The sequence below is a fragment of the Hemitrygon akajei genome, unplaced genomic scaffold (assembly GCF_048418815.1).
Source record: "Hemitrygon akajei unplaced genomic scaffold, sHemAka1.3 Scf000089, whole genome shotgun sequence".
NCBI classification, from domain to species: Eukaryota; Metazoa; Chordata; class Chondrichthyes; order Myliobatiformes; family Dasyatidae; genus Hemitrygon; species Hemitrygon akajei.
In genome coordinates this window covers 1356828-1376436 of record NW_027331975.1, presented here as the reverse complement: position 1 = coordinate 1376436, position 19609 = coordinate 1356828, and the positions used below count along the sequence as shown (strand labels likewise).

Sequence of the window (19609 nt, the reverse complement as noted above, 5' to 3'; positions counted from 1 at the left end):
TTACTGAGAGAGATCCGGAGAGAGAGAACGTCAAAACAACAGTGAGCTCATCGTCTTATTCACCCTGCAGAACATCATGCAGATATATAAGATGACGAGAAGCATTGGTCGTGTGGATAGCCAGAGGCTTTTTCCCAGGGCTGAAATGGCTAACACGAGGGGGAATAGGTTTAAGCTGCTTGGAAGTAGGTACAGAGGAGATGTCAGAGCTAAGTTTTTTAAACAAAGTGGTGTGTGTGTGGAATGCCAGCGACGGTGGTGGAGGCGGATACAATAGGGTATTTTAAGAGACTCTTAGATAGGTACATGGAGCTTAGGAAAATGGGTGGCTATGTGGCAGGGTAATTCTAAACAGTTTCTAGAGTAAGTTACATGGTCGGCACAGCAATGTCGGCCAAAGTATCTGTAACGTGTTGTAGATTTCTATGTTTCTATGAAATTTATGGGAAATCTCCTATCCCATGGAGAGGTGACTAGTTGCAACCTGTCATCTCAGGGAGAGTGAGAGGGGAACGGCAGGGATAGATTTTCATAAACTGATATGGAACAGAAACATGGGCAGGGACAAGATGGGCCGAGTGGCGTTTCTTGTGTACATTGTGAGTGTGGTAGAGACTGTAAGTACCTGAGACATGGGATTTGATACAAACTGATTTATCTTTCACAGATACACAATATTAAATGCCAGTCTAGTTTAAGGCTAACATCAGCAGAACAGACTCCTCCAATGCTCAGTGACCAGGGTTCAGTCCTGGGTGCGATGAGCAGCCGCAAGAACTGCAGAATCTGACAGTAACAGTCCCTCATGAACCTGCAGCTGTCTTCAGTCACCGTGATGGTTAAACATTTAACACGGAGATCATTTGAACTTCCTCCCTGATGTAGGAGCGCTCAGACCGAAGATGTAGGGCAGAAGAAAAAAAAGATAATAAAGTTGTTTGCACAGTTAGGGATAAACAGAGAGGAAGAGGTGGAGAGTTTCTTAAATGCTTCTATTTTAATGCTAGGAGCATTGTAAGAAACGTAGATGAGCTTAGAGCATGGATTGATAACTGGAAATATGAAAGGGTCTATCTATCTATCTATTAGAGAAACATGGTTGCAGGAGGGGTGTGATTGGCAACTAAATATTCCTGGATTTCGTTGCTTCAGGTGTGATAGAATTGGAGGGGCAGGAGGGGGAGGTGTTGCATTGCTTGTCTGAGAAAATATTACAGCAGTTCTTTGACAGGATAGATTACAGGGCTCGTCTAGGGAGCCTTTTTTGGTGGAATTGAGGAATGGGAAAGGTGTAGTGACACTTATAGGGTGGTATCATAGACCACCTAATCGGGAGCGAGAATTGGAGCAGCAAATTTGTAAGGAGATAGCAGATACTTGTAGTAAGCACAAGTTTGTGATTGTGGGAGATTTTAATATTCCACACATAGAAACATAAAAAATAGATGCAGGAGTAGGCCAAAGTGAATAATGTCACATTTATCCACATTAAATTGCATCTGCCTTGAATTTGCCCACTCACCTAACCTAGTCAAGTCACCCTGCATCCTCTTAGCATCCTCCTCACAGCTAACACTGCCGCCCAGCTTCGTGTCATCTGCAGTCTTGGAGATCCTGCATTTAATTGCCTCGTCTAAATCATTAATATATATTGTAAACAACTGGGGTCCCAGCACTGAGCCTTGCAGTACCCCACTGCTGACTGCCTGCCAATCCGAAAAGGTCCCGTTTATTCCCACTCTTTGCTTCCTGTTTGCCAACCAATTCTCTATCCACATCAATACCATACCCCCAATACCGTGTGCTTAAGTTTGCACACTAATCTCCTGTGTGGGACCTTGTCAAAAGCCTTTTGAAAATCCAAATATACCACATCCACTGGTTCTCCCCATCCACTCTACTAGTTACATCTTCAAAAAATTCTATAAGAATCATCAGACATGATTTTCCTTTCACAAATCCACGCTGACTTTGTCGGATGATTTCACCTCTTTCCAAATGTGCTATTATCACATCTTTGATAACCGACTCCAGCACTTTCCCCACAGCCAATGTCAGGCTAACCCATCTATAATTCCCCGGTTTCTCTCTCCCTCCTTTTTTAAAAAGTGGGGTCACATTAGCCACCTTCCAATCCTCAGGAACTAATCCAGAATCTAAGGAGTTTTGAAAAATTATCAGTAATGCATCCACTATTTCTTGAGCTACTTCCTTAAGCACTCTGGGATGAAGACCATCTTGCCCTGGGGATTTATCGGCCTTTAATCCCTTCAATTTACCTAACACCACTTCCCTACTAACATGTATTTCCCTCAGTTCCTCCATCTCAGTCCCCTACTATTTCCAGAAGATTATTTATGTCCTCCTTAGTGAAGACAGAACCAAAGTAGTTATTCACTTGGTCTGCCATATCCTTGTCCCCCATGATAAATTCACCTGTTTCCGACTGTAAGCGACCTACATTTGTCTTAACCAATCTTTTTCTTTTCACATATCTATAAAAGATTTACAGTCAGTTTTTATGTTCTCTGCCAGCTTTCTTTTATAATCTTTTTTCCCTTTCCTAATTAGGCCCTTTGACCTCCTCTGCTGGACTCTGAATTTCTCCCAGTTCTCAGTTATGCCACTTTTTCTGGCTAATTTACTATCCCTAATTTACCTTGTCAGCAACGGGTGCACTACCTTCCCTGGTTTATTCTTTTGCCAAACTGGGATGAACACTTGTTGTAGTTCATCCATGCAATCTTTAAATGCTTGCCATTGCATATCCACCGTCAACCCTTTAAGCATCATTTGCCAGTCTAGCTTAGCTAATTCACATCTCATGCCTTCAAAGTTACCCTTCTTTAAGTTCAGAACCTTTGTTTCTGAATTAACTATGTCACTCTCCATCTTAATGAAGAATTCCACCATATTATGGTCACTCTTACCCAAGGGGCCCAAGATTGCTAATTAACCCTTCCTCATTGCTCAATACTCAGTCCAGAATGGCCTGCTCTCTAGTTGGTTCCTCGACATGTTGGTTCAGAAAACCATCCCGCACCCATTCTAAGAAATCCTCTTCCTCAGCACCCTTACCAATTTGTTTCACCCAATCTATATGTAGATTGAAGTCACCCATTTATAACTGCTGTTCCTTTTTTGCACGCATTTCTAATTTCCTGTTTAATGCCATCCCCAACTTCACTACTACTGTTAGGTGGCCTGGACACAAATCCCACCAGCGTTTTATGCCCCTTAGTGTTACGCAGCTCTACCCATGTCGATTGCACATCCTCCAGGCTAATGTCCATCCTTTCTATTGCGTTAATCTCTTCTCTAACCAGCAACGCTACCCCACCTCCTTTTCTTTCCTGTCTATCCCTCCTGAATATTGAATATCCCTGGATGTTGAGCTCCTATCCTTGGTCACTCTGGAGCCTTGTCTCTGTGATTCCAACTATATCATATTCATTAATAACTATCTGCACATTCAATTCATCCACCTTATTACGAATGCTCCTTGCATTGACACACAAAGACTTCAGGCTTGTTTTTACAACACTCTTAGCCCTTATACAATTATGTTGAAAAGTGGCCCTTTTTGATTTTTGCCCTGGATTTTACTGCCTGCCACTTTGACTTTTCACCTTATTACTTTTTGCTTCTACTCTCATTTTGCACCCCTCTGCCTCTCTGCACTTGTTCCTATCCCCCTGCCACATTAGTTTAAATCCTCCTGAACAGCAGTAGCAAATGCTCCCCCTAGGACTAGGAGGAGGGACAGCCCTCAGTGATTCCTGTGTATGCACCCTGGAAGCCTCAAGAAATGATAATGATCATGAATCAGGCCCCAGACAGAAAAGAAAAACCAGCACAGTTTGCTCAGTGTGTCCACAGTACTATACAAATGTTTAATGCGACTCTGCAAGATTTATTCGGTCTCTCCTGCATGATTCTCTCAGCTGCTAAGGGCAGAAATGGAAGACAGAATTGAGATACCAAACCTATCAGGAGTTACAGGCGGGAAAACATAATGAGAATGAACAGATGGACCAGATCATTCAAGCTTTGGAAAGGGCTCTCCAGCAACCTGTAAACATCACTAAAGTACCTGAATGCAAACCTAAGCCTGGGGAATGGGGACCAGACTATTGAGAGCGATTTGTGGCCTGCTACGGCACCTTCGCAGGAGACCAAGCCTTTAATGATGGGAATCTGTCCCCCCAGTTCAATGCCCTACTGCTCCAATGCTTACCAACTAAGTTAGCCAACATGATTAAAACAAATAATATGGATTGGCCTGACAATGACCGAAATCGAATGCGACGAGCTTTGACATATCATTAGGACCCAACTTTTGAATTCCAATCAACCCCGATGGGAACTAATATTAAAGGTGAATATGCTCAGCGGGAAGAAGGACGCGAGCGGGCTATATCTGAGGAACAGAAATGGGAACAAAAACCTACCAAGGGACAGGTGGGGACAACAACCCGTTCAGAAACTGACAAGAAGATGCTTCCAACCATGAGTGCCAACCCTCAGGAAGAGCCCAATGTAATATTGCAAGTTGCTGGACTTCCAGTTCCGTTTATGATTGATATGAGGGCAACCACAACCACTCTCGATCAGGAAATAGTATCGGAAAAGGGATTCCAGCTATCAGACGCTACAATCACTCTATTTGTGTTCGAAGGCACGGAACATACGTATTCACGTACCCAGCCACCGCAGGTGGAATTCCAGGGGAACCAGTGTGAGGTTTCATTTACTGTCACCACCAGACGGGGGTGTAATCTCGTAGGGAGAGACTTGCACTGTCCGTTGGAAGTCGAGAAGCACGGACAAGGATATCACGCTGGAACTGCGAACAACTGATAGCTTCCTCCGACCTCCCAGTGGTGAGCACTTTATCTGGACTCCAGTACATTTGAACCCCTTCTGCCAGCGGCCGACTCTCATGTGACTCTGTGCTATGACCCTACGTGGTGCTCAACTGAGGAAAGCTAATATTATGCACCCCTCGAGTGACATAAATTCCCAGTCATGGTGATTGGAGAGGTTAAAGGAAGAGACAGCATTGCATTTCTGGCCTAGGTTCCAGATTTCTTTTGGCGACAGACAGGTTTGGTGGTTCCCCATACCACCTTCAGGGTTTGCCCTGGGTTCAAGCCAAAGAGACTAGGGCTCCTTGCCTACACCCTGTCGAAACAGGCCTCCATCACCGAGGGAGACTGGCAAGACTTTGTCGTGGGCCAACTCCGATACTGGAAGGAGTCTGAGGTGAAAATAGGACATCTGGTAAGACATTCTTTCAACAGTGACCGAACCCAAGATGTGATACCCCATCTCTGGGCAATTTCAGTCCATGAAGTCAGCCCTCCTGTCCGGATCACAGTGAAAGAAGGACAGACTCTCCCATCCATTCCGCAATACCCCCTCTAGCCCGTCCGGATCACTGTGAAAGAAGGACAGACTCGCCCATCCATTCTGCAATACCCCCTCTAGCCTGTCCGGATCACTGTGAAAGAAGGACAGACTCTCCCATCCATTCTGCAATACCCCTCTAGCCCATCCGGATCACTGTGAAAGAAGGACAGACTCTCCGATCCATTCTGCAATACCCCCTCTAGCCTGTCCGGATCACTGTGAAAGAAGGGCAGACTCTCCCATCCATTCTGCAATACCCCCTCTAGCCTGTCTGGATCACTGTGAAAGAAGGACAGACTCTCCCATCCATTCTGTAATACCCCCTCTAGCCCATCCGGATCACTGTGAAAGAAGGACAGACTCTCCCATCCATTCTGCAATACCCCCTCTAGCCCGTCCGGATCACTGTGAAAGGACAGACTCTCCCATCCATTCTGCAATACCCCCTCTAGCCCATCCGGATCACTGTGAAAGAAGGACAGACTCTCCCATCCATTCTGCAATACCCCCTCTAGCCCGTCCGGATCACTGTGAAAGGACAGACTCTCCCATCCATTCTGCAATACCCCCTCTAGCCTGTCCGGATCACAGTGAAAGAAGGACAGACTCTCCCATCCAATCTGCAATACCCCCTCTCGCCCGTCCGGATCACTGTGAAAGAAGGACAGACTCTCCCATCCATTCTGTAATACTCCCTCTCGCCCGCCTGGATCACTGTGAAAGATAGATAGATAGATAGATAGATAGATAGATAGATAGATAGATAGATAGATAGATAGATAGATACTTTATTCATCCCCATGGGGAAATTCAACCTTTTTTCCAATGTCCCATACACTTGTTGTAGCAAAACTAATTACATACAATACTTAACTCAGTAAAAATTATGATATGCATCTAAATCACTCTCTCAAAAAGCATTAATAATAGCTTAAAAAAAGTTCTTAAGTCCTGGCAGTTGAATTGTAAAGCCTAATGGCATTGGAGAGTATTGACCTCTTCATCCTGTCTGAGGAGCATTGCATCGATAGTAACCTGTCGCTGAAACTGCTTCTCTGTCTCTGGATGGTGCTATGTAGAGGATGTTCAGGGTTTTCCATAATTGACCGTAGCCTACTCAGCGCCCTTCGCTCAGCTACCGATGTTAAACTCTCCAGTACTTTGCCCACGACAGAGCCCGCCTTCCTTACCAGCTTATTAAGACGTGAGGCGTCCCTCTTCTTAATGCTTCCTCCCCAACACGCCACCACAAAGAAGAGGGCGCTCTCAACAACTGACCTATAGAACATCTTCAGCATCTCACTGCAGACATTGAATGACGCCAACCTTCTAAGGAAGTACAGTCGACTCTGTGCCTTCCTGCACAAGGCATCTGTGTTGGCAGTCCAGTTTAGCTTCTCGTCTAACTGTTCTCCCAGATACTTGTAGGTCTTAACCTGCTCCACACATTCTCCATTAATGATCACTGGCTCCATATGAGGCCTAGATCTCCTAAAGTCCACCACCATCTCCTTGGTCTTGGTAATATTGAGACGCAGGTAGTTTGAGTTGCACCATATCACAAAGTCCTGTATCAGTTTCCTATACTCCTCCTCCTGTCCATTCCTGACACACCCCACTATGGCCGTGTCATCAGCGAACTTCTGCACATGGCAGGACTCCGAGTTATATTGGAAGTCTGATGTGTACAGGGTGAACAGGACCGGAGAGAGTACGGTTCCCTGCGGCGCTCCTGTGCTGCTGACCACCGTGTCAGACCTACAGTCTCCCAACCGCACATACTGAGGTCTATCTGTCAAGTAGTCCACTATCCAATCCACCATGTGAGAGTCTACTCCCATCTCCATTAGTTTGTGCCTTAAGATCTTGGGCTGGATGGTGTTAAAGGCACTAGAGAAGTCAAGGAATGTAATCCTCACAGCACAACTGACCCCATCTAGGTGAGAGAGTGATTTGTGCAGCAAATACGTGATAGCATCCTCCACTCCCACCTTCTCCTTATACGCAAACTGAAGCGGATCCTGGGCGTGCCTGGTTTGTGGCCTCAGATTCTGTATTATCAGCCGCTCCATGGTCTTCATCACGTGCGACGTCAAGGCAACAGGTCTGAAGTCATTCAACTCCTTTGGTTGTGGTTTCTTCGGTACCGGGACAATACAGGATGTTTTCCACTGTCTGGGTAATCTTCTCTGATCTAGACTCATGTTGAAGATGCGCTGTAGTGGTTCTCCCAGCTCAGTCGCACAGGCCCTTAGTAATCGTGGGGAAACTCCATCCGGTCCAGCCGCCTTGCTGGTACAGATCTTCCTCAGTTGACCTTCCACCTGTGCAGCCGTAATCCTGGGCGTGGGCAAGGTCTCCTGTGAGTGGCTATTTTCCTGTGAGGGAAGTAAGCCTGGTGTGGAGTTCTGCGGTGAGGATGAGATTGTGCTGTCGAACCTATTGAAGAAGTTGTTCAGCTGGTTCGCTTTCTCCACATCTCCACTTATGTTTGCCCCCCGCTTTGCAACGCATCCGGTGATGATCTTCATCCCATCCCACACCACATCCTCTCCCATCCATTCTGCAATACCCCCTCTAGCCTGTCCGGATCACTGTGAAAGAAGGACAGACTCTCCCATCCATTCTGCAATACCCCCTCTAGCCTGTCCGGATTACTGTGAAAGAAGGACAGACTCTCCCATCCATTCTGTAATATTCCCTCTCGCCCGTCCGGATCACTGTGAAAGAAGGACAGACTCTCCCATCCATTCTGCAATACCCCCTCTAGCCTGTCCGGATCACTGTGAAAGAAGGACAGACTCTCCCATCCATTCTGCAATACCCCCTCTAGCCTGTCCGGATTACTGTGAAAGAAGGACAGACTCTCCCATCCATTCTGTAATACTCCCTCTCGCCCGTCCGGATCACTGTGAAAGAAGGACAGACTCTCCCATCCATTCTGTAATACTCCCTCTAGCCTGTCCGGATCACTGTGAAAGAAGGACAGACTCTCCCATCCATTCTGCAATACCCCCTCTAGCCCGTCCGGATCACTGTGAAAGAAGGACAGACTCTCCCATCCATTCTGCAATACCTCCTCTAGCCCGTCCGGATCACTGTGAAAGAAGGACAGACGCTCCCATCCATTCTGCAATACCCCCTCTAGCCTGTCCGGATCACTGTGAAAGAAGGGCAGGCTCTCCCATCCATTCTGCAATACCCCCTCTAGCCTGTCTGGATCACTGTGAAAGAAGGACAGACTCTCCCATCCATTCTGTAATACTCCCTCTCGCCCGTCCGGATCACTGTGAAAGAAAGACAGACTCTCCCATCCATTCTGTACTATCCCCTCTAGCCTGAGGGAACGTTTTATGAGGATGGAAACTCTTTTGTGGATCCAGCAGGATAACAATATTCTGACTATGCAATAGTGATGGACAGTGAAGTAATTGAACAGGCCTCTTTTGAAGCAGCTGTCTCTGCCCAGAAGGCTGAGCTGTTTGCTCTGACTCGTGCCTGTATCCCAGCAACAGACTAAAGGAACATTTACACAGACTCCCATTATGCATTTGGAATTGTACATGACTACGGGGCTCTCTGGGAACATGGGGATTCCTGACTTCCTCTGGCCACCCCATTAGTAATGCCACCTTTGTAAAGAACTTACTCACCGCTCTACAGCTACCTCGAGTTTTGTTCTTCTCAGGGGTATGCCTCTGAAGAGGAGTGAAAACTGTGGTCCCAGATGGGGTGCCAGAAAGACCCTGACCTAGGTTTTTGGATCACCCAGTGGGACAGGTTTGTGTTCCTACACAGTTTTTACCAATACTGGTCGATTATATACATAATTGTACACGCCTGGGAAAGGAGGTAATGGTTGGTAACCTGTACCCTGCACACCGGGTACGACTCCCTTGACAGGTGGATCTTTTTCGTGTCTACAAGTTCATTTTATCGAATTGCCTAGAGCACATTGCTATAGATACTGCTTAGTTATTATAGATGTGTTTAGTAGATGGATTGAAGCTATTCCAACTACCATTAATACTGCTGTGACTGTTGTGAAGGTATTATTAAGGGAAATAATTCCCAGGTACAAGCCAGAGATGCTGAGTTCAACAATGGCTCACACTTTATGGTGAAAGTAAATGAAGGAGTATGTAACAAACTAGCTATCCAGCAACAATTCCACTGTGTACACCACCCACGGGCCGCTGGCAGAGTGGAAAGAGCCAATGGCACTCTGAAGAGTAAACTGGCCAGACTAACAGTGGAGACTGGACTCACTTGGTTGAAGGTCCGACCATTAGCCCGATTCCACATGAGGGTTATCCCACAGGGGAAAACAGGGCTGTCACCAGCTGAAATCATTTCTGGATGGCCCATGAGGACACCCTGGGAACAAAGTCTCAGGATTAAAGGCAAAGTGAATAAGAATAAGGAACCTTGGTTCTCGATGGATATTGGAACTCTGATAAAGAAGAGAGAGATGTATGACATGTATAAGAAACAGGGAGCAAAGAAGGTACTTGAGGAGTATAAAAAGTGCAAACAAATACTTAAGGAAGAAATCAGGAGGGCTGAAAAAAGAAATGAGGTAGCGTTCGCAGTCAAGGTGAAGGATAGTAAGAGCTTCCACAGGTATATTAATAGCAAAAGGATAGTTATGGGATAAAACTGGTCCACTTGAAGATCAGAGCGGTTGGCTATGTATGGAACCAAAAGAAATTGGGGAGATGTTAAATGGTTTTTTTGTGTCTGAATTTACTAAGGAAACTGGCATGGAGTCAATGGAAATAAGGCAAACAAGTATTGAGGTCATGGAACCTATACAGATAGAAGAGGAGGAGGTGCTTGCTATCTTGAGGTGAGTAGATAAATCTCCAGGTTCCCTCGGACCTTGAAGGAGACTAGTGTTGAAATTGCAGGGGCCCTGGCAGATATATTTAAAAGTCGTTATCTACAGGTGAGGTGCCAGAGATTTGGAGGATAGCTCATGTTGTTCTGTTGTTTAAAGCAGGCTCTAAAGATAATCCGGGAAATTATAGGCTGGTAAGTTTGATGTCGGTCATGGGTAAATTATTGGAAGGAGTACTAAGAGATAGGATCGACAATTATTTTGATAGACAGGGACTTATTAGGGAGAGTCAACATGGCTTTGTGCCATGTTTAACAAATATATTAGAGATTTTCAAGGCGGGTTACAAGGAAAGTGGATGAAGGCAAGGCAATGGATGTAGTGGACTTCAGTACGGCCTTTGACAAGGTCCCGCATGGGAGGTTAGTTAGGAAGGTTCAGTCACTAGGTATACATGGTGAGGTAGTAAATTTGATTGGGAATTGAGAATGGGAGAAGTCAGAGAGTGGTAGTGGAGGATTGCTACTCTGAGTGGAGGCCTGTGACTAGTGGTGTGCCACAGGGATCAGTGCTGGGTCCATTGTTATTTGTCATCTATAGCCATGATCTCGATGATAATTTGGTGAATTGGATCAGCAAATTTGTTGATGATACAAAGATTGGAGGTGTAGTGGACAGTGAAGAAGGTTTTCAAAGCTTGCAGAGGGATCTGGACCAGCTGGAAAAATGGGCTGAAAAATGGCAGATGTAGTTTAATACAGACAAGTGTGAGGTATTGCACTTTGGAAAGTCAAACCAAGGTAGAACATACAAGGTAAATGGCAGGGCACTGAGGAGTGCACTAGAACAGAGGGATCTAGGAATACTGATACAAAATTCCCTAAAAGTGGCATCACAGGTAGATAGGGTAGTAAAGAGAGCTTTTGGTTCATTGGCCTTTATAAATCAAAGTATTGATTATAAGAGTTGGAATGTTATGGTGAGGTTGTATAAGGTATTAGTGAGGCCAAATTTGGAGTATTGTGTGCAGTTTTGGTCACCAAATTACAGGAAGGAAATTAATAAGGTTGAAAGAGTGCAGAGAAGGTTTACAAGGATGTTGCCAGGACTTGAGAAACTGAGTTACAGAGAAAGGTGGAATAGGTTAGAACTTCATTCTTAGGAGTGTAGAAGAATGAGGGGAGACTTGATAGAGGTATATAAAATTATGATGGGTATAGACAGAGTGAATGCAAGCAGGCTTTTTCCACTGAGGCTAGGGGAGAGAAAAAAAAACCCAGAGGACAGGGGTTAAGGGTGAAGGACAAAAAGTTTAAAGGGAATATTGGGGGGGGGGGGCTTCTTCACAACTGGGTCTGACTGGTACTTGCATAACTGGTTCTTCTGGGCACATTCAGTCTCACTCCCAACTATTTCCTACCTTCCTTTGTACAGGTATGTAATGTCTAAAGGACCAGTGTTTGAGTAAATGAGACTCACCAAACTTTCTCCTGACTGACTCACTGGAATCTCTGAGTCAGATGGGTTCTCTCCAGTTGATGCTCACAATCCTCGGGCTGGTTCACTTGTTGCTGTTCCCTCGTCTTCAGTCGTGCTTTGCCTCCAGTTGGGGTTTTTCTTCCAATAAACCTCTCAGTGCAAGTCTAAATTTGACCAGAGAGATAATGAAGCACATTAATAATGAAAAGGAGAACCAAACATTTCTGCTTAATGTTACTAAGAACAAAACTCACTGAAATTTAAACACTGAAGACAGATGTAATGACCTCAGTAAACAATATTTTATTCTCCCTCACATGTCACAAAACGATATGGGATAAGAAGGAGCCATCATTCAGTCAGGAACAGAATTATGTGATTCAATCCATCTGGTCTGCCCACCACTCAACCAGGGCTGATTTTTATTCCAACATCATATTTCAGTTTCAGCGACAGGTTACTGTCGATGCAATGCTCCTCAGACAGGATGAAGAGGTCAATACTCCCCAATGCCATTAGGCTTTACAATTCAACTGCCAGGACTTAAGAACTTTTTTTTAAGCTATTATTAATGCTTTTTGAGTTAGTGATTTAGATGCATATCATATTCTTACTGAGTTAAGTATTGTATGTAATTAGTTTTTGCTACAACAAGTGTATGGGACATTGGAAAAAAAGGTTGAATTTCCCCATGGGGATGAATAAAGTATCTATCTATCTATCCATCTATCTATTTCTGCCTTCCTCCTGTAACCCTGAAGCTACTCAGCAATCATCAGGATATTAATCTTCACAAATATACCCAAATAGCAGCCTCAAACAAATTCTGCGGCAACAAATTCCACATATCAGACATCTTTTTTTAAAATTTTTTTTATTAGTTTTTCAAAACATTTTACAAAATTAAAAACCCCAAATTCCAATGAGGAGCATTAATACAGTGCAAGATTAAGCATACAATAACAATATGCTACAAAGGAAGAGACTTTAACAAAAAAGCACCTAAATTAAAGACAAGTGAGCTTAGTGTCCTCCCCAAGCCCCACAACACAAGGAAAAAACAACAACACCAGACCAACCACCACACAGTATAAAGAGTATAAGTCCGGACAGTCAAACTCCCAGACTGTGAATACACTTAGCAACAGAGGATAATAATGCCTGCTACCAGAAAAAAAAGAGGGAGCTGAAAGCAAGGGACCGAAAAGAAGAAAAAAAAAACCCTAGTCAAGAGGAAGGTTATGAAAGTACTCGATAAAAGGTCCCCAGACCTTATGGAACTTTAGATCCGAATTAAGAACTGAATAATGAATTTTTTCGAGGTCCAAGCAGGCCATAATGTCGTTAAGCCATTGATATCAGACATCTTTTGGCCAAAAAAAAGTTTCTCATCTCAGTTTTAAAGGGAAGCAACTTTATTCTGAGACCGTGCTGTCAGATCACAGACTCTCTGTCTAATAGAAACATCCTCTCCATGTCCACTGTATCCAGGCTTTTCAACATTTGGTAGGTTTACTTAACCATACATCCCCACCACACTGCCACTGTCCCTCTGAACTCCATTGAGCACAGGTCCAGAGCCATCAAATGCTCCTCATACATGACGCCGATCATTCCTGAGATTATTCTTGTAAGCCTTGTTAGCAACAACTGCACTGTACACATTTCCAGGAATAACAGTCAAATCAGTTCCTGGATAATTTACAGGGAAAAGTTGCACTTCCTTTACTGTTATACTATCACTCCATTTCCAGGTTAAAACAGGTCTATTTCAGGAAATTTGTGTACAGATCGTCTCTTGAACGTACTGGACCGGCCGCCGTCGCTGGGCTATGAACGTGCAGGAGTAATGTGTGGCTAAATGCCTTGCTGAAGGACACAACAGGCTGAGGCTCGAACCATTCTCCCCCTAGACTTCCCAGTCCCTCGGTAAAGCAGGCAGTGAAATCAAAGATCCCCACAACCTGGGACGTTCTCCTTTCTCACCCACCCCACTCCGGGAGAAGACACAACAGTCAGAAAGCTCCAGGACAAATGTGAGGAGCCTCAGGAAGCGAGGCGAGTTCGGGGAAGTTAATGGCACTCAGTGGGCAAAATCACACCACGTGATCTGGCGTCACAAAGCAGAGGGCGGGGCGAATCTGCGGCACACAGCCTCACGTGACCTGTCGGCGGGACTTCCATTTCAATTCTGCGGAAACAGACAGCCTGGGCTCCTGGTTTGGATCGTACAATGCAGATTAAGTGAAGTCGACACATTTCTGACGAGCCCAGATAGTTGGGAAACAAATGAATTCCTGGCCCTCAGTTCGGGGCTCACGGCCAACATCGGATCTCACCGCTCGGGATCGGTCTCAATACTCACCGATGGGAAAGTGATATCTTCGGCCCGCAGACAGTGATCCCGACGGAAGAGACGAAAGTCTTTCCTGAACACACAGCCGACCCACTTCAGCTCTGAGCGGAGAGGATTACACCGTCCACCCGGACACTGTGAACATGCGCGAAGAGATTGTTACATCATCGGGAGGCGGGGCCTCGGAAACAGACACGCAAATGCTGCCCATTTGCGGTTAAATGGGAGGGGCAAACGGGATCACGTGTCAGGATTGGCGACACCCCCTCCCCACCCAGGCAGAGACTCCAGCTACTCATTAGTCTGTGGAAAGAAGCAAACTTGCCGCTCACATCACCTCTCACCTTAAATGTATTAGACATTTCAACCCCCAGGAAAAATATATCGTCTGTCCACTCGATCATTCCTCTCTTAATCTTATAAACGTCCTTCCAGTCTCACCCCAGCCTGCGCCGCTCTGAAGAAAACAACATAAGTTTGTCCAGCCTCTCGTTATAGCTCATGCCCTCTAATCCAGGCAGTGTCTTCTGCGCCCTCTGCAAAGCCCCGACATCCTTTCGAGAATGGGGGCGACCAGAACTGTATGAAACACTCCAGATGTGGTCTAACTAGTTTTATAAAACTGTGTTACGAACTGTAACGTTTTAGAAACGAACCAGCAGTAATGGAGTTCGCACTGGAGTCTGGTTTTGATGTTAAAACCATTCTCTTTATTAGGATCTACTTATAGTAGCTTAATGAAATAAAGGAAAGTTAACAGTGTTATGTGTATATATGTGTAAATATAATTCCCAAACTATCGAGCGTGAGGGAACAAAGCTTAGAGTCTTGAGATGGTAAAGTAGGAAAGTTCAGTAATCCACCGAATAAATGATGGGAGAGAGATATTTGTAATCCAGGGTGAAACGTAGAGAAAAGGCCGTTACTACAAAATAACCGCCGACGACTTTCTTATCCGTTGAATCTGTCCACATACGAGTTATCAGCGAAAGTGGACCTGTCACAGGAATACCGTCTTCCAGGGGTTACCACACAACATACCCAGGCAAGGGTTAACACAAGATATTCCAAAACTCACACCTATGGATTATACGAAGTGACAGCCACACACGTTCGTTGTGGTTCCGTGTACCGATGATCAACCCACTCTTGTGGGCATAGGAGAGTTCCAAGCCTCAGCTGCGACTAACTGAAGCTATCAGCTTTTCCAGTCTCTCTCTCTCTGTCTCTTTAGACTGGCCGACTGCCTGTCTGCAGATCGCTCTCTCTCAATTATGGTTCAGTCCACAGTCAGCGCTGTCAGCCTGTGACTGACGTCATAGTCCCGCCTCCTTGGAGTCTAAGATCCCTCTGATCATCGACACTGTTCAGGGTTTTGCATTTAACAGTGTACTGTCTCATACATTCGACCTACCGAGCTGCCAAGATGATCATCACTAATCAAATCTCACTGAGATTTCTCAGGTCCTGTTGAATTTATTGCCAAGTGCACAAGTACGGGAAGGTACAGGTACAGAGAAACACTGACTTGTGGCAGCATCACAGGCAAGTACATTCAGATAACACACGGAACATAAATTATACGATTCTCTATCAGTCACAATCTGTAAATATGTTTCAAGTCATTAACGATATATAAAATACATTTTGTCATGATCAATATTAAAATGAGCATTTTGTGTCAATAACAGACTTGGAAATGTTGAATTTGATACCTGTCTCCATTCCTCCTGTAATCCACAACCAGCTCCTGTGTTTTTGTCACAATGAGGGAGAGGTTGTTTTCTTGACACCACTGTGTCGGGGTGATGACTTCTTCTCTGTAGGCTGCCTCGTTATTATTTGAGATTAGGACAGTCAGTGTAGTGTCGTCAGCAAATTTAATTAGCAGATTGGAGCTGTGGGTGGCGACACTAGTCATGGGTGCACAGAGTAAAGTAAGGGGCAAGAAGCCAACCCTGTGGGGTATGTGTGCTGAGGGTCAGAGAGAGAGAGAGAGGTGCGCGAGCCCATACTTACCACCTGCCGGCGATCTGACAGGAAGTCCAGGATCCAGCTACACAAGGCAGGATGAAGGCCGAGGTCTCTGAGCTTCTTGTCGATACGTCACGCCTTCGTATGGCTACTGCTCTGCCCATGACTGCAAGGAACTGCAGAGAACATCAGAGAAACAAGCCTCCCCTCCATGGACTCTTCCTACACTTCCCCTGCCTCGGAAAAGCAGGCCATGTATTCAAAGATCCTCACAACCTGGACATTCTTGCGGCAAACCCGCTCCCCCATCGGGGAAGAGATACAATAGCCTTAAAGCGCGAACCACCCGGCTCAAGGACGGCTTCCTGTCTGTGGTTATAAGCCAAATGAATGATAAAATGGACTCTACCTCACAATGTAACTCGACGTGACCCTGCACCATATGTCTATCTGCACTGCACTTTCTCTGCAGCCATAATGCTTTGTTACATTGTTGTTTTGTCATTTTTATTTTTAGAATCCTTTTACTAGTACATAATCTTCTACAGCTATAGAATGAATCAAGACTTCAATAGATTAATATGTATAAAATTAATAAAGCTGAAGAAAAAAACTAATCGTAAAATATGAATATGGAAAATATATATAGAAAAAGAAGGAAAAAGGAACCCCATCTAACTAGGGGGGAAACCCACTAACTACAAAAAAGGGGAAAAAACCCATTAAGAATCAACCCCCCTGAGCAATACGTTTAACCATCATCTAAATATAAAAATAGAATCATCAACCGCCATTTCATATTTATAAAAAAATTAAATTGGAAGGAAACCATATAGCATAATTCAAATTAAATGATAATATTTGGGAAAAAAACCCATCTTCTCTCAAAATCGAATCGAGGATCAAAACTTCTACTTCTAATTTTTTCAAACTAAGACATAACATTCCTTGAGAAAACCATTCAATTAATGTAGGTGAAGAAAAATCTTTCCATTTTAATAAAATAGCCCTTCTTGTCAGTAGCGTAACAAATCCAATTACTTGTTGATCTGAAGATGAAATACCCTGAATCTGATGTGGAGCTATTCCAAATAGAACAGTCAACCTATTAGGTAGTAAATTAATATTCATAGCTTTAGAACTTGTTGAAAATAAAGACTTCCAAAACGATTTTAATGATGAACATGACCAGAACATATGTGACAATGCAGCTACTTCAGTTTTATATATATCACAGCATTTGTCTATACTAGAAATATTTTAGATAGTTAATAATATATATAATTATTGTTAAATAATAACGGTGAACAATTTTAAATTGAATTGGCACATATAGAAGAAGAATTTCTGTTTTTCAAAACTCGAAGCCAATCTTCATTAACAAAGGTCATATTAAGTTCTCTCTCCCAATCTTGTTTAATCTTTAGTGATAGGTTCACTTTTTGTAACAAAAATAAGTTATACATTCTGCTAATGGAAACTTTCTCGAAGGGATTCAATTTCAAAATGGTATCGAACAAATCAGATTCTTGTAAATATGGAAACTTAGGTAAACATTGTTTAAAAAATGTCGAAACTGAACATATTGCAAAAAATGTGTATGAGTGAGAGAAAATTTGTTAATTAACTCTTCAAAGGTCATCAATCGACCATCACAAAATAAATCTGTAAAAGAATGGATCCCTTTATTTTTCCATAGGAGAAAAATGGGGACAGTTGTTGAAGGTTTAAATGAAATGTTTCGATACAAAAAACTGGACAACTAAATTGTTTCAAATTTTAAAAAATTACGAAACTGAACCCAAATCGGTAGGGCTTGTTTAATAAACGGGTAAGGATATAAATTTGGAATTTTAAAGAGCTGTAAAGGTAATGGAGCTCCTAATATTGAAGTTAAATGAAATTGTTTAACAGCTTTTAATTCCAAATCAACCCATAATGTTTTTTGGTTCTTATCAAGCCAATATAACCAAAAACATAATTCTCTAATATTCACAGCCCAATAAAACAGTCTTAAATTAGAAAGTGCAAGTCCAGCATCTTTTTTTAGGTTTTTGTAAAAGATACTTATTAATTCTTGGTCTCTTATTGTTCCAAATAAAGGAAGACATAAGAGAGTCAATTTGATTGAAATTTTTTATAGTAAAAAAGATATGTATACCAAACAAGGCAGTAAGGGGATTTGAGTCAAACTGGACCCTAAAAAGTTGTGAAAAGGTATGGAATACTTCCCTCCAAAACTTTTCATTTGTAGGGCAAAACCAAAACATATGAATTAAAGAGGCATCCGCAGAGTTCCATTTATTACAAAGTGGAGAAACATTCAGATAAAAACTGGACAGCTTCTGTTTAGAAATGTAAGCTCTATGAACCACTTTAAATTGTAGAAGAGAATGACGAGCACAGAAAGATGATTTATTAACCCGTTTAAGAATTTTATTCCATCTATCATCAGAAATCTGACAATTTAGGTCATCCACCCAAGCTTTTTTTATTTCATCTAAACAGTCTTGTCTAGAATCAATCATCAAGTTATAGACACCGGTAAAGGAACCATTAACAAAAGGTTTTAAATTTAAAATATGGAAATATGGAAACTTAGGTAAATATTGCTGTTAAAAATGTCCAAACTGAACATATTGCTGAAAATGTGTATGAGCAAGAGAAAATTTGTTAAATAACTCTTCAAAGGTCATCAATCGACAATCACAAAATAAATCTGTAAAAGATTGGATCCCTTTATTTTTCCATAGGAGAAAAATAGGGTCAGTTGTTGAAGGTTTAGATGAAAAGTTTCGATATAAAAAACTAGACAACTTAAATTGTTTAAATTTTTTAAAAAACGGAACTGAACCCAAATCCGTAGGGATTGTTTAGTAACCGGGTAAAGAGTTAAATTTGGAATTTTACTGAGCTGTATAGGTAATGGAGCTCCTAAAATTGAAGTTAAATATAGTTGTTTAACAGCTTTTAATTCCAAATCAACCCATAATGATATTTGGTTCTTACCAAGCCAATATAACCAAAAACATAATTGTCTAATACTCACAGCCCAATTAAATTCACAATTTTAAATTAGGAAGTGCAAGTCCACCATCTTTTTTAGATTTGTGTAAATGATACTTATTAATTCTTGGTCTCTTATTGTTCCAAATAAAGGAAGAAATAAGAGAGTCAATTTGATCGATTTTTTTTAGTTAAAAAGATGTGTATATTTTCGAAAATATATAAAAATCTAGGTAAAATCATCATTTTCACAGCATGAATGCGACCTATTAAAGAAAAAGTAAGTGGATTCCATCTAGAAAATAGTTGTTTCATGGAGTCCATTAAAGGAACTACGTTCGCTTTATAGAGATCTTTATATTTTTTAGTAATTATAATAGCTAGATATCTAAACGTATTAACAATTCTAAAAGGAATACCATCTTATATACTAACATGGACATTTAATGGAAACAATTAGCTTTTATTCAAGTTAAGTTTATATCCTGAAAATGTACCAAAATATTTAAGTACTTCCAAAACATTAGGAATTGATTCCTCAA

At 42.7% G+C, this 19609-nt stretch overlaps 2 protein-coding genes across 2 annotated transcripts in view; both read right to left on the bottom strand.

Moving 5' to 3' along the window:
- The window catches only part of LOC140722804 (uncharacterized), a 243264-nt gene extending 229035 nt beyond the window's left edge, over positions 1–14229 (bottom strand). Inside the window, exons 1-2 of the mRNA XM_073037476.1 lie at positions 14097–14229; positions 11732–11895 (exon numbers count right to left, since the gene is read on the bottom strand). The gene's annotated coding sequence lies outside the window, so the exon portion shown is untranslated. The remainder of the gene's footprint in view (positions 1–11731; positions 11896–14096) is intronic.
- Positions 1–19609, bottom strand: part of LOC140722806 (uncharacterized) — an 879998-nt gene that overhangs the window by 117064 nt on the left and 743325 nt on the right. The gene's annotated exons all lie outside the window — the stretch shown is intronic.